General features: G+C 39.4%; 1 long non-coding RNA gene across 1 annotated transcript in view; it reads left to right on the top strand.

Annotated features, from left to right (window-relative positions):
* Positions 1-16,226, top strand: part of LOC138249149 (uncharacterized) — a 106,825-nt gene extending 90,599 nt beyond the window's left edge. Inside the window, exon 4 of the long non-coding RNA XR_011194751.1 lies at positions 15,964-16,226. This is a non-coding gene — a long non-coding RNA (uncharacterized lncRNA). The remainder of the gene's footprint in view (positions 1-15,963) is intronic.
* Positions 16,227-16,698: the final 472 nt, after the last annotated feature.

Below are 16,698 nucleotides of genomic sequence, written 5' to 3'. Positions count from 1 at the left end.
CATAAATGGTTTTAGGGCCGCTAATTCCTCCATGATATCATTAGATGTGTGGGTGATTTGGCAGGTCAAGTAAGGTCCTTTTTTCGTCTTTTAACAGAAGAGTTGTTTATAGATTTTTTTGGTGTGGTACCAATGTGTTGGGTGCAGGGTGTACATTCCTTCAAACAATCTGATGCAGTTTCCATATTGACATATGAATTGAGTTTGGTGGATTGGATGCACTGTACATGAAGAGTAGCTGCCTTTGAAAGAGTAAGTGATTTATTGGAAGCTTGCCCTTTCCGAGGTCACCCTATAGCAATGTAAGCAACACTTACAAAGTAAATATTAGCTCTAATATATAGAAAGATGTGCTAGGTAAAATGTCATTGTTTTGTAAGTTACAGGATGTTGTGGGTCAGGCAAGTGAAAAAGAAGCTGCTTGTCATTGAATGAAAAAATAATTTACCTCAAGTGCGCCTGGCTTTTAGAAAAATATCCTCCAAAGCACTTGCTATGATATGGAAAAGTGTTGTGAAACTCCATGACAACCAGAGCTGCAGGTAAGCATGTAATGTGGAGGATCTCAGATAACTATACGTGGAGAGAGTGGTCTAGAGTGAAGACAGCTGTCTCAAATTAATAAACACTTAATTGGCGAAAAATATTAGTCTAACAGACGAGCATCGAGAGTGCAAAAACCTTGAATGAAGTGGCACCATGAATTGTGAGGTTATGTGGAAGCATTTGAAGATGACCACAGAAAACCCAGATATGAAATTACCTCAGGTGCGCAATGCTTTCAAAAACACGTGTGACGCCAAAGCTTCATAGTGGTGTCAAAACCCCTCATAAGTAGTAAATTCAGGCGTGCTGTTGCAGCAGCGAAAGGCCGGTGCCCAAATATGTAGGAGAGGCGTGTTAATGAGAAAGTTAAACATCTTGTTCTATTGGTGAGGCACCGCAGTTGCGCAGGGCTCTAGAGAGCAGTGGCCATCTTACGTGTCCATTTCCTCTATGGACCACAGCTCAGTTCTCCTGCTTGATATGCTGTTCTACCGTTAGTTAGCTCTGACCTTTTTATCTCTCGTTTTGTTTGTTTTATGTAATTCATCTGTTAACTGCAAAGCGTTTAAATAATCTGGTTTGTAGTGTGCTATATAGGAAAAAAAATAGTTTTCACAGCACAAAACTCACATTGCAACAGAGCATGAAAGTATTAGGTTCTGTTTTCACGATTGCCCTGGGATCGGCCTTCTTTGAGGTTGATTGCCCATGGATGAGAAAAATGTATTTTCACAGTGTGAAAGAAACATACATGTGGAATTACGGACACAAACTTTACTTACTTTCACAACATTATGGTAGTCAGTATTCAATATTTTTGCAGCACAGTAGCTTTGAACTGGAGATTGTAACAGAACAAATTCTGCCATTACCTCCAGCACACAGCAATTGCAATGCCTTCCACAAGGTTTAGCTACAGGAATGTTGTTCTGTCCTACAAAATCTAAATTACACAATATTTAAATATAATGCGCTTACAAAAATTGTTTCTTAAAATCTGCCCTTAAAGATACCTAACCTTAATAATAACTGACTTAGCTATTTTGGCAGAAGGAGAAGTACAAAGTAAGAAGCAATGATCTGGGAGGTAGTAACAACTTTGGTTTCCAGTTATTGTTATTTTTGGAATTCATCTAAGGATTTTAACTCCTCACCAGTGACTTCAAAATGTGTTATGTATTACATGGAGAAGCAAATTGTAGTTTGTGGTAGTGACCCAGAGGTCAAAGCAATAAAAAACTTGAAGCTTATATTTTACTCTGCTGCAGGAACTGGAAAGATTTCCTGTCTTGGCTCTGCACCTCATTTTTCAGTGAACAAATACAATTGGTTGAATCACTTCTTATATGTAGACATGGAATATAAAGATGCCATTAATTAAAGGTAATCATTCGACTAGGTTGTGGTGTTTTCTCCATGTTAATTTGTTTTTGCACTTCTTGTGTGGCGAAATGGAATTGGGTTAGCCAGCTACAATGGACATGAGGGGAGATGCGGGGAGAGTGTAAATGTCACATTCACAAATACCAGATGCCATGAAAGGATAACATATTATACAATTTTCATATGTATAGTGCCAACAATACACCACCCTTCGACACCTAAGCAGAGAGGGGGCAGGCATCAGGGCTTAAATGCTGCAGGTGGTTGCAGGTGATTAGTGGGGACAGGAACTTATTTTTCATCATTAAACTTAAACCCACAACAAGAAAGAGAAAGTCATAAAAAGGAGAATGATTGAGTAACAGACAAAGGGTCTGATTACAACTTTGGAGGAGGTGTTAATCCGTCCCAAAAGTGACGGTAAAGTGACGGATATACCACCAGCCGTATTACGAGTTCCATAGGATATAATGGAGTCGTAATACGGCTGGTGGTATATCCGTCACTTTACCGTCCCTTTTGGGACGGATTAACACCTCCTCCAAAGTTGTAATCAGGCCCAAGGTGCTTGAATAGGAGAAATAGGGATGAAAAAAAGCCTTCAAATGTAAGATAAAGTGACAGAAAGTGTGAGATGGGATGAAGAGGCATGTGGTGAACTGAAACCTAGACAGGCTTGGTATTTGGCAGCTCGAGCATTCTGCAGCCCTGCAATTGGAGGCAGTTTTTTAAGAAAAACATTGAGCTGCTGCACTTCTTTCGAATAAAGCACAGCAGGCACCAGTGCCAATACCCATCCACTATGTAAAACAGTTTAGATGGGGAGATGATTAGAGGCCAAACACAAAGCTATCATGGCAAAAGTAGACCTAGCACTTCTCCTCCTAGTTATCTAGAACTGAGAGGATGTCTTGTCAAATCTCCACCCTCCAATGTCCTTCAAAAAACCTGTAAAGTGTCTCAAAGAAGGTAGAGACAGAGCTCCTAATGGTGGTGCTGAAGACCCAATCACTCCCTTTCTCTGGTGCCTCTTATTAAAGGGTTTCACCAAAGGTGACTTAATTTTCATTCGTGTGTTTTCATGTTTACCTGTATTCTATAAAAATGCAACTGCTCAAGTGTGCACTAATATGTGGTTACATTTTATTATTCAGTTGCTATTTTGTTGTTGTGTCTGTTTGAAAACCATTAAAGCCTTAGTATTATTGCACACGTACTCACATTTTAAATGATTCTTCATTGTGTTATCCTGTGTGGTGGACATACTTCTGCTGAACCATTCTAGTAAAGCACAGCGATCTGAAGTTGGCACATCAAAATGAGTATAGTTTAGAAAGCTGTAGACTCATTCCTAGCTGAATTAATGTGTATCACTTTCATCATGGTTTTTGGTATTTTTGCCATTAGAAGAGCTGCTCGTGATTAGAGCAGCATGATTGTGGCTTCACCCCTACATCTTACAGAAGTAGCATAAAATTGTAACTGACATATATTCTGTGTGCCTTAACATTATTAATGTAAAGTGAAGCATCAAGAAGTATTATTGCATTCACTGTAAAGTTTAAAGTTTCATATATGCGTGTGATTCTAATGTTTGACTTTAACATGAAGATTTGTAGATCTCATTCATATTTACAATTGCATTTTGAAACATTGCATTCACTGATAGCACATTGGATGTGTAATCATGAATTCATTTAGTTACATTTGCATTTATTTTGACATTATACTTCTAATAATAACTGTATTAGAAGTGCAGTTTACAATGATTCATTAAGTTAGCTTAACTAGGCCCTCATTTTAATGTAAGAAGTATTTTTTCGTGCTCTGTATGTTTTTCTTCTGCAGGTGAGCATTCATGATTTCTTAGTTAAAGAAAGGAATATTGTGTATTAGAGATAGAGATGCCTGAGAAGAGAAATTTTGGCATGGATTGGATGATTTAATGAGCAGAACAAGGCAGCTATTCATTGCATATCGGGAATTAAGAGATTCGAGGTTAACCTAGTTGTTGGAGCTCTGTGGGATGGGAGATTCATCCAACCTTGCAAGTATGCTCCGTGAGAAAGATAAATAATTGGGTTTTTGGTGACATGTTGGAAGATACAGATGGTTCTGGAACTTTCGACCTTAAGTTGGTGTTCATATTGTTAGAGTTTCAGCAGATTCCTTTAGACTTGAGACCTCTCAGCACCCCTTTGCCCTTACAGTGCATAGCTTCACGCTAACACTGGTTTCTTTATTTTTGGAGACATTTACTGGGGTTCTTCTGATGCTGACACCTACCTTGCTTCATTCCAGAATCCCTTGAGATCCCTTTTGTCAGCATTACCTCATTTAGTTAGAGCCTAAGCTAGATGACCTTTAATCCGTTCATGTTTATAAGTAGCAATTCAAATTCCTTCAAGGAATGTCAATTCTTGTTTCTTAGTATCTGTAATGCTGTGACTGTAATTTCTATATGTCCTATGCTATTGAGATAGAATTTATTCTGGTGTTTCACCTTGCCGGATATGATTCTGTAACTTTATAATTTGATTTTAATGTGCACTTATATTGGAGTTATAACTCATTTGTAATAAACGTACTAAACTTTCTAGTTTGATTCTTGGTCCTCATTGTGTGCTAAATTGGCTTCACAATCCTTAAAATTTTGAACTTTTTGCTACCTCTTTTGCCTTCCAGTCTACTGCAAGATCCATCAGATGGAGACCACTGTTCACTTTCATGTAAACCTTCATGTTAGTGCCCATCCGTTAGTTTCATTTTATTATGTGTTCTTGCATCCATTCATATGCTTTAATAAAAAGTGAACAAATTTAGCACCAAAATGTATGACTTTTACCATTACACGCATCAACTGATCGAAGGTGAAGCTCTGATCTGTTGAAACAGCAATTTTCTTCCTATGCTTGTTGGTTGTCTTTGCATTAAACACGTTAGGGGAACCACTATCCTAAGTGTTTGTGTTTTCTTTTACTGATTCCGGTGCATTGTATGCTGGGAATCATTTTTGGTAGGCAAACAGGGGAGTGCTGGACCAGTCTCCAATGACAACCCAAGACACCATAAGTAAGGGAGAGATTTTTCAAGGGTGACTAGAATGGAGCATGGCCCAGTGCTGCTTCCGATGATTCGGCCAAACAGAAAAAGCATGTTGAACCATATTTAGGTGACGTATAACTGTGCCTACCATTTTTTCACTTGCTTGCATTGTTTGTATTGTCTTGCAATGTAAAGTGTTAAAAGTGCACAGAAATTTGTTGTCCGGGTGCGAGATAACAAGATAATAGACTGATTGGATAGCTGTAAATGGTAGGAATCTAGAGACAAAGACTGTGGAAATAGTGTGTAAAAAGGGAAGATAAGCAGGAGTGCCACTACCCAAAGCACAGGCCCTTTAAGGATGCATATGTGAGATGAAGGGACCCTCGAATCCGACTGCCCCAGCTCCTTCACCAGCCCCTCTGCATGCACAGCCAGAAGGCTGGCCGAACATCTTTTGATGAAAGTGTATGACACCCTTCCCTCACTAAAAAAAGCAGCTAGAGGAATTACTGAAGGAACTTCTAACCTGTTTTCTGCTTCCTCTGTGCCCTTTTCCATGCTATGAGCTGCAAACACAAGCCCTTGCAAACCCCTTTTCCTGTCTTCCATGTGTTTGAGCAAATAAACAATAATGGGGCAGAGAAATCTCAGCATAGCATTTTCCACCAAAATGGACTTCTGTCCACACTATTAACCACAAATACGATAAAGTTACATGTAAGTGTCTGAAACAGTGGATGGGACTAACTAAATAGGGTAGGAAGAGGCCCTTTACTGAATATGGTACCTTTGAGAAAGAGATTAGGGAATTTGCAAAAGAAGTTAAAAGATCCTGCAAAAAAGATAGATTGTAAAGACTGGTCACTTCTTTAAAATTGGCATGTGGCGTCCCATAAACATAAGTGTAACTCAGTTGTTGCAGAATCGTCCCCCACCATATAATGTATTCCCAAGTGTTGCCACAGCCCGAGCTGTTTAAAGCCAATTTCAGATCATTTCAAATGTACCTACTGCTAATGTTGTTTGTCCGACAGTTCCAAATGTTAATACAGTTCAGAATGTTCCAGTTATGTCACAGCCAATTCAGAATTCAGGAATTACTCAGTTTGAGTCCACACCAAATGTACAGACACCTGCACAGATTGTGAACCAGAGACAGACAATGCCAATGTATTCTCCAGTAATGACACCACATAATGTTGCCCTGATTCAGTCAAATCAAACGTTTGGTACAGTATTGACAGGACAGAGTAAAGGATTAATGTTCCCAAAGTTGAATTTGACAGGACCAGAAGCATTAACAGTTCCCGTAACCATAGATCCACTTGTCCCGTTGTATGCCCAGAGTAAGAACAAGAGTGGTCCCCAGATTTCAAATCCAGTTACAACAATGAATTTACCTTTTAGAACTAAAGCAGACATGGAAAGACTGAGCACTACTGTGCCAGTCATGACCCCTATAAATTACTTTGGTTCGAACCAGACACATAATGGAGTTGGTCCACGGATTGATGTGACATGTCCCCAGTGTTCAATCAGATCATCCGTGATAACTCACGAACTGGCTATGAGAGCTCCGTGCAATTCACCACAGCTTATGCCCTGAGACAGAGGCAATAGCATTAGTTTGCAAGGGTTATCAGCACAACAATTGACTGAATGGTTAGACCATTTCAGCGAAGCATCAGTTCCAGGAAACACACCAAAGGGAGAAAAGACATTGAACATGGCTAGATTAAAATTGGAATGAAATGAAATAATCAAGAGGACCCTTGAATTAAACAGATTATGGTCTTACAATGAAAATGAATTGCGCTTCATGTGCAAAGATGTTACCCTCTGAGCAGGACAAGTTTATGAGAAATTAGCTAGTTTGACTGAGAAAAATGAAAATGAGATTAATAAATCCAAACAGTTGAAGCAGAGTTACAGATTTGAACTTGAGGCAAGAGATTGCGAACAAGAGATCACCTGGAATGAAAAAGCATGTTAAGGAGTTGATTCAAAACATTCAAACATGGGGAGCATTAGATAAACAGGAAGGCAGATGGGCAAAGAATAGAGATTAGAAGAAAAAGCCAACCTCATCTTCAATTTGTGTACAACAGGCTGAGGGAGCTGTAAAAATGATGTCAATGAGAGAAATTCCTGAAGGGAATTTTGTTCATGTTTCTTGGAGCAGAAGTGACATACTGTCATTTACAAATGATTGCCCAAAGTTGAGGGAGAAACCGGTGGAATGGTACCAGCAAACAGAGAGGTTTGTTAAGCTTGCAAAGTGTCTGTGGGAAGATTTGAACACTTTATTTGAGATTGTGGTTCCAGCAGATTTGTGGTTCGAGTACAAGCAGAGTGTTAATTGGCTAACAAGTGAGCTGCTAAGGGATGCAGTAACAGGTGCTCCATCTGAAGAGTTGATGAAGAATTAATACAAGCTGATTGAGTTTTTGAAAACTAGTGTTTCACCTAAATATATTGATTGGCAAAGACATGACAGGAGATCACAAGAAACAGGAGCATGTTCATGCTTATAAGAGAATACAGTGGCACAGAAATTATTGAGCCGAAAGACATGATTCATTTTGTGTTTAGATTCATGCAAGGATTAATTCCTGAAATTAGCAATAATATTTGGAATCATTTGATTTGTTGATTGATGAAGTGTTGCAATGCTCAAAATACTGTAGTGATGAGATTGATTTGAAGCAGAAAAGTTTGAAGGAAAAGGCAATGGTGATGCAAATCAAGAGTGCCAAGCAGCAGGTATGCATGGAATAGTGAACATAGGAGGTACGCAGGGAAAGTAACAGCAAGGCAATATGGTGCCTCAGTTCAGAGTTAGAGGTCGCGGAATTCGAGTAGATCCAAATGCGAATGTGGCTGATGTTCAGAGCATGAAGAAAATGCTTCCGTGCAAGCGTGCGGTAACGTCGGACATTGGATATGGGAGTCTCCCTTTAGTAATGTAAATAATTTGGTGCAAGGTGATGGTGTTACGCAGATGGTTGACAATAGTAAATTTCTAAATCAGAGAGTTCAAAGGCCCGACATCCAAACATGAATGTTCCTATTGGAGCAGTCCAAATGCAGGTTCCCCAGCAACAAGTACAATTTCCCCAACAGCAAATTCATGTCCCGCAGCTAATGCAGATACCACAAGCTCCGATGGCACAGCAACAGGTAATGGTTCCTCAGCAGAACGTGAATCAAAGTAGAAATGCAAATGCAAATCAGTTAATCACACAATACCCATTGATTATTTTCAGCAATGACGAAATGATTGAAGAATACATGAACAAGAGTTCAGAAGAGGAGGGATGTATGTTGGTCGCCTCATTGGAAGTAGATCACAGTGGTCCTTATGTAATTGCAAGTGTTATGAGTCATGATGTTTCATTTCTGGTTCACACTGGAGGAACTTGTTCTGCATAAGTCCCTAATGTGCCCCTTTCAGGAAGAACAGTTCAGGTTGTAGGAATAGCAAACAAGAAATCTGATTACAGTGCCCATGCCAGTTAAGACAGGAACCTTTGAGGTCTACACCAATGTGTAGTTTGCGATTCAAGTCTTGTTAGTCTGTTAGTAGAGACCTGCTATGCAAATTAAAATATTCCATCACTTGTACACATGAAAGGATAGCAATTCAGACCAATAGTAATGATGGAGCTTCCAGTCAAACTGATAAGATGTGTCCTCTCATTACTTTGTTCCCTCCCATGACAGTTAAAAACTTGACTGTTGAATTACAAGAAACAGTAATGCTAAGAGTTTGGGATCTCTCTGGAAAAGATATTGGACTTATTCGAGGTGTTGAAAAAGTGACAGTTAAGCTCAATGCAGTTTTCCCCAGAACTCCATAGTATAACATGACCATGAAGTTGATTAAAGATCTCACCCCAGTAATTGCATGACTTTGTTGAGCAGGGAGTGTTAAAAGAAATGATGGGCAGCCCATGTGATTCACCAATTGTGGGTTTGCGAAAGTCAACTGGGAAAAATCGCATAATACAGGATTTGAGAAAAGTGAACTAAATTGTGGTATCATGTTGTCCCATAGAGCCAAATCTAGCAGTGATTTTATACAAGACTTCATGTGAAGCAGAATGGTTTTCAGTTATGGATTTGACACAGGCATGTTTCTCAGGGCCCTTACACAAGGATAGTCAATTCCCCTTTTCTTTCCAATTTGGCAACCGTGTGTGTTCATGGTGCTGTGCTCCACAGTGGTTTTCTGAATCTTCGTCCATTTTTAATCAGATCCTGAAGAAGAACTTGGAGTCTTTAAACATGGCATTTCAGTCTGCATTAGTGCAGTACATTGCTGACCTAATGATTGCGTCCAATATACGTGAAGCTTGTAGACAAGATACCATAGCGTTTTGAATCATTTGGGTGAAAACGGACACAAGGTTTCTCCTGCTAAGTTGCTATTAAGTTACAGTATTGCCAGAAAGTAGTAAAGTATTTGGGTTACCAACCTGAAAAAGGTGCAAGGAAAGTGTCTGTGAAAGAGTTGAAGCAGTTATGCAAATGAATCCCCCAGTCACACAGAAAGATGTCAGAATGTTTTTGGGCATGGTGAGCTATTATTATTTTTTTAGTAATTTCCAAACCGCTGCAGAAAATGACAAACAAGGAAGTCACTGATCCAGTCCCCTTCAAGAAAGAATGAATGATAGCTTTCAATGAGGTGAGAGAGAGTTTGTGTAGAGCTCCAGATTTGGGAATGCCAGATTATTCAAAAGGTTTTGCACTGCTTTGTCAAGAATGTGGTGGTTGTGCTCTTTCTGTTTTGACACAGTCACATGGAGGAACAAACAGGCCAGTGGCATATATTTCTACCACATTGGATCCTGTTGCTGTTGCTTTGCCAAGCAGTTTAAAGGCAGTGGCCAGTGCTGGTGTGAGAATCAGTCAATGCAAAGGTATTGTGATTGGATACCCTTTAACTGTTTATGTCCACATTCATTTGAAGTACTTTTAACCCGGTCCAAGACCCAATATTTGACCAATGGCCATCTTACCCGTTATGAGGTATTGATTCTTGGATTCCCAAATGTTCTAGCCAAGAAGTGTGCTGTCTTAAACCCCACACATTAATGCCTGTAAATGTTGATGATTCAAATTATGTTATTGAAATGTAACTTGACTGCCTCAATGTCACTGATCTGTGCATGACACCCGGACCTGATTTTCAGGATACTCCTTCAGAGGAGTTTACACTCTCTCAGGAGTTGTTGAAGCCTTATTGCTTCAAAGAGTTGTTACTGCCCAAGTAGCCAAATTGGTTGCTTTTTCAAGAGCATGCTGCATATCAGAGCAGCTCAAAGTGACAATATTCACATATAGTCAATCTAGAATTGGTGTTGTCCACGACTTTGGCAGTTATGGCACCAGCAAGGTTTCATGACCTTGTCTGGATCACCCATTCGAAATGGTGAGAAAATTCATAATTTGTTGAATGCTTTACAGTTATCTGAGAAGATTGATCTTGTAAAATGCATAGTCCACCAGAAGTCTCATGACTATGCTGACCAAATTTCCAGATATTATGGATTCCATTGTGTCACCTTCTATGAAGAGTGGAGTAATGAAAGTAACACCATTGAGACAAATCAAAATTTCTTGATGTCAGTGGTTGATACCTGGGATGAGACCAAGAGGTTGCAGGAAGAAGCTACAGAGGAAGAACACAGAGGTTGGATAAAATCAGGTTGTGCTCAAAGAGAGGGAGATGATGTCTGAATTTCAAATAAGGTTGTGCTGCCAGATTGTTTGTTGAAATCGATGGCTAGATATTATCATGGTCAGGTTCATCTCGGCAGAGATACAATTATTCACACATTTAAACAGACATGGTACAACCCTAGATTTAGATTGGTTACAGAAGCGGTTTGTCACAGATGCGTTCCATGCCAGCAAATGAATGTAGAGAAAAACACTGTGGTTAATTTGAGCCAGATAGGCAGATCATGAGGTCAATTTAACAGAATGCAACCTGATTTCATTTACATGCCTTCCTGTAATGGATTAAAGTATGTATTGGTCATTGTGTGTGTATTCTCCCATTGGGTTGATGCTTATCAAACACATGGGAATGATAGTCTCACTGTAGCTAAGCTGCTGCTCAGGAAACGTATACCAAGGTATGGATTCCCGACTGCTTTGAATCAGATCGAGGAACTCATTGTAATAATGAGATCACAAAGTTGTGTGTAGCACTGAATATTGAACACAAATTGCACTGCAAATACAGACCAGAGGCATCTGGATTGGTGAAGCAAATTAATGGAACACCGAAAGCTCTGTTGGCAAAGGTTTGTGCCTCTACTGCGTTGAAATGGCCTGAAGCATTTCCACTTGTCCTGATGAACATGCATAGCACCCCTGACAGGAAGACAGGACTGTCTCCCCATGAGATTCTGATGGGTCGTGCAATAAGACTACCAGCAGTACCTGCAAATGCACTTGTGACCATAACTGATTACCTAGGCCCTCATTACGAGCTCGGCAGGAAATCCCACCGAATTGTTTGCTGGCGCCACAACGACCGCCAGCACGTTGAAGATCCCGCCGGCCCAATAAACAGAATTCCTCTGGGCCGGCAGGCGGAAACAGTGTTTCTGCCAGCCGGCCCAGCGGAATGCTGGGCCTGTACATTGCACACGGCTCCACAATGAGCCGTCAGCAATGTAGCAGTGCGTGGGTGCAGCAGCACCTGTCACGCATATCACTGCCCGTAAATTGGGCAGTGACATGCGCAACTGGACTGTGCATGGGGCCCCTGCACTGCCCATGCCAAGTGCATGGGCAGTGCAGGGGCCCCCAGGTGGCCCCGGGACACCCACTCTGCCATCCTTTCCCTAGCGGGGTAAACCACCAGGGAAAGGCTGGGGGAAAACAGGTTCATTATCCGGCAGGCAGCACTGCTTGCAGCGCTGCCCTGTCGGCTAAGGAACTCCGCCATCGTCAGGCTGCCTGGCGGCGGAAGCACGGCGGTGGCGGAGTTCTGCCTGTTGCAGTCTCCCCGTGTATATTATATGGCGGTCCGGACTGCCATGCGGGTGGCGGTAATTTCTGCCACCGCCAGCATGGCCGTCTGGACCATACGTGTTCATAATGAGGGCCTTAGTGGTGGATTATTGCAAAAGTTTAGCTGATGTGGTTTGCTCTTTTTCTCATCAGGGTGAAGCAGGAACTGTTCAAACAGCCCAAGAACAGTGTCACAGCTTCAAAGCTGGAGATTGGGTTGTAATATAGAAGACGTGCTTAGAGCCAAGGTGGAAAGAAATGTTTCAGGTTATCTTGGTGACGACAACAGCTGTGAAGTGTGCTGCTCTTCCGAACTGGATTCATGCAAGCCATACACGCAGTTATGTGTCCATTTGAAAACACAGAGTCTGATCCTGCAAGAGCGAATGCTGATGAAGAAGGGATTCTACTTGCCCAAGCTGTGAGGATGGAGCCAGTGGCTGAAGCAGAAGATGTGCAAAGTGGTGAAGGTGCAAGTAGTCTGCATGCAGATAAAAGTGCAGATAAAGTTACAAACAAAAGTGCAGGAGAGCTAAGTCAAATGATCCCTGCCAGCACAGCAAACATTGTGAAAGCAGTTGCACCCAAAAAGAGAACTGTGAAAAGAGATAAATAGCCTGCAGTTGCACGTGAATTGGTTGCTGATTTACTCCCATTAATAAAAGAAGCAGTTGAAAAGTCAAATCAGAGTGAAGATGAAGATGGTGCTGTAAGGAGAATGAAAAGGAAAAGATTGTCAAGTCGTAGTTACACTTCATGCAAATGGATTTACCTTGTCACAAATGAATGGGAGAGCAAGTTTATGGCCTTCCGTTTTGACCATGAGAATTCAGTTGAACATTCTGGAACTTGAAATTGCATTTGAACTGAGCTTTGAAATAACCTTGCCGATTGATCAACAAAGGCATTACACTCTGGAAGTCATAATAAGCGATAATCAGACTGTATTCTTTTGAAAATGAGCATTGAACTATTTTTGAGAACTTTTAGATGAATCTTGACTTACTTTCTTGAAGACCGAAAACTGCTGTAAATAGTACAAAGACTTTGAAAGCTGTTTTATTTTTGATTTTTGGTCGCTTTTGCTTTATTTTTTTTACTTTTTCTCTCTCTCCTCATGAATCCTGGACAGGACAAACACAGTAGATGTAAAAATGTGTGCATTGGTTTCATAATAGTATGTATGATTGCCTGCATTTTATTAATTGCTGGAATAAGTGTTTCAATGAAAGGAGAGATGCAAAGTACAGCAACTCTCGTGCTGAGAATGACAACATCCAGGCAGCATACGTTTTACAAAGATGAGGGATTGCTTTATTTAGATGACGCAAATGTATATTACAGTTTGCTGTATGAGTACGTGGACCCAATGAATGTGCATGATTGTTATGTGTGTACACATATTCCTTGGTCAGTGCAAAGGGAAATCACTTTTCATAGTTTACCACTAACTTACAGTATTAGTTACAGTCTACTATTAACATGTTTGTACAATAAAGAGTACATTGAATATTTTTGTTCTAACTATGATTTCGTTTTCTCTTTTGTTCCCATTAATACTCATTTGAGCTGCATTGCAAAACCTAGGAACATAGACATAGTTGGAGGATCTTTGAGCCTACACTGACTTTTGTCACAGCATATGCACACCGGAATAACTTAACATGTCTTCCTACACAGGTAGAAAAGAAGCTAATTAATCAAGAACATAATAGAAGGAAGGCAGTGAAACAAAAGATGGATAAGGGTATAGTTAGCAAGAAGAAAACAGTTCACAACACAACTGATACGCAAGGATGCTTAGCTTTAGATTGGCAACATGTAGGAAAGGTTTGCATATATAGGCCACAATCGAAAGCTGACAATAAGTGTGCAGGAATAAGTGAATGCAGACATGTGTACCTGTTCAAGAGTGTGTGGGATTTTATGCTAAATAGACAAGACACTGCCGCACCTTGTGTTTATTACATCTGTGGTAAGGACACTTATTACAAGTTGCCAAAAGGCAGGTATGGTACATGCTATTTGGGAGTGATTTTCCTGAAAATCAATCAAGTGAACAACATTGACAATCCAGAAGGGACTGAGAGACCTAAAATGGGATTTAAATGAAGAGCAGGTACTGCAGAAATTACTGGAGATACTTATGAAGCCTTTATTCCATCAGAGGGTGTGATCTTGAATGATAGAAAAATGAAAAAAATCATCTACTATTGTACATAAGATGCCAACTGATTTTTCAGGTGCAATGCTCCTAATGGATATAGAAATGGTTGCCACAAGGTCTATGACTCTTCAGAATCTTCTTGCTTTAGGCATCCTTTTAGCAAAAGAAGGCAGAGTCTGCCGAGTTTTAAAATCACAGTACCTCTGTACTTACGGTAAGGAGATAAGGAGATACTCATGTAATCTGACAAGGCTGAAAAATTACTTAAAAGATTTAAGAGACAAATGTTTGGGAGAAAATAGGTGAAGAATTCTCTAAGGTAGGATCTTGGTTTGGAAACTTGGGAAATGGTTTTGTGAAAATGATCCAGAAACCTTTATTGATTGTGACAGTCTACTTAAATTTATGCGCTTAGATTTCACAAAGCTTACAATTTCTGGAGAAAACAAATAGCAAAGAATAAACAGAGGAGGGAAGAAATGGAAATGGAGAATTTAAGAAACAGATATTATCAGACGATGAAGAGAATTGGCAATTATTGCAAGCCTAGAACTATGTGTTTTCAAACTACAAGGTTTCAACTTGTCTCATTGTAAATGAGAATAGTTATTTTGTTATGCCATAGATCATTGTCAGAGCAAGGACTGAAAGAGATCAAATTTTATTAATATATTAGTGGCATAGATGTTAGCACACAGTGATGAATTAACCTGCATTTAAAGGCCTTGCATAGAAAATAACATGAGTTGTAAAATGTGCATGTTTGAAATATAATGAACGTTGTGGCCACCATTCGTATTAAACACCACGTTTTAACATGAAAGTTATGCATTTAAATTAAATGGAGTACTAATGTGAATTCTATTTTTTTAAGAATGTTTTCTTAAAATGTAAATTAAGAATTCAAAAGTATTAAGTGAAAATGAATTAATCATACTTATATTTGAATAAATGTTTTCATTAATGTGAATTACATGTGTGCAGAAAAATAAATGCATGTTTAAAATTAGTTCTAACGTCATGAATAATGTTTGCAATTAAATAATTTGCTTTGCGTATATAAATTGAAAGGTGTGCAATAGGTTGTTTAATGTATTAATGGGTATTAAGACTTTATTAGCTTGATTAGGCTTGAAAGATTCATTTTGCAGTAATAATGGAAAATCACTTGTTTATTCTGTCCCCACTAATCTGAATCATATCCCTAGGCTGTTTTTGTAATGTTGAATGTCCTATTGTATTGAAGGCGAGAAACATGTTTTAAGAATAACAATGTTACATTATTTGTTCTGGCCATCAAACGGGACAGGAAACTTGTAGTTCTCATTTGAAATGTTTCAGTTTAATTTATTGTGTGTTGTGAGAAAGGATCTCAAGTAACAAATACCCAAAGAATGTAATATTTTGTTGGAAACATGTGAAATCATCCAATTACATGAACTTTTGGCGAGAAGATTCATAAAAGCTGCAAATTCAATGGTGCCATCTCCAGCCATTGGATGCTGAATGAGACGTCCATAGTGCGCACTCCTGAAAGACCAATGAATGGATTGTGCATACTTTTAATTGGAAGTTTGAAACTGAAGTCAATCTGTCCTGAGAAAGTCTTGAGTTCGTTTTTTCCTGTCTTAAAGTTGTTCAGAACTGTGTGCGTCTGCTGTTACTCTCCTATTCTCTAAGTATCCAGATGAGGTTTCTTATCTTAGTCGTAATTGCCCTATTCTGTTATGTGATTCAGTACTAATATGGCCAACTAATCCTGAAATGCTGATTTGTTTTATGTGCAGCACATGTTCTGCACTGTTGTGATGATGTTGACAACTGATGCTTTAAGAAGGTGATCGTCCTGCCTGGCAAACTATTGTATGCTGCTCCATGAGAAGAGGTATGACTAAATGTGTTTTTTTATTTTATTTTCAGTTAGGCGCTTATGCCAGCGTATTTTTATAGTGAGATGTGCTAGTTACACGTTTACCAAATTTTGTTGCCTCTATTTTAATTTTGCTTTTGCCCACATGTGGTAGCCCCTTCCCACACATGCAAGTCCAAATTTGTGTTAGTGGTAGGAATGGCTCAGCTTTGAAATCTGAAATTGATTGTGAAAACCTGTATTTTGATGATTTAGTGATGTCACCATCATCTGCTTTGATTTCTAACAATAATGTCCATATTGTGTTGTTGTTAATCTATATTATCCTTTTGGAGTGTCTATCAGTATGGATGTTTAGTAAGTTAAATATTTTCAGATGTTTTAGCCAGACTATGCTTTTCATGTATGTTTATAATTTAGTTTTGCGCACCATATATGTAACATTGATCCTGGGATTGTAAGAATGCTTTGAAACTTTATAAACTTTATTCAGTTTGGAGTTTGATTTAGTGTTAAATTGATCATGATGTCTAGTATTGTTTATGGTATAATGTCATTGATTTGTGATTGAAAGATTCTGACTACTCCACTCTTAGCCAAGTCCAAATATTCAGACAACCTCTATAGATGGAACTGGAGAGTGTGCCTCGCC

This window comes from Pleurodeles waltl, chromosome 8, assembly GCF_031143425.1.
Source record: "Pleurodeles waltl isolate 20211129_DDA chromosome 8, aPleWal1.hap1.20221129, whole genome shotgun sequence".
Lineage (NCBI taxonomy): Eukaryota > Metazoa > Chordata > Amphibia > Caudata > Salamandridae > Pleurodeles > Pleurodeles waltl.
The sequence above is the reverse complement of the archived record's forward strand: the minus strand, read 5'-3'. Positions and strand labels throughout refer to the sequence as shown.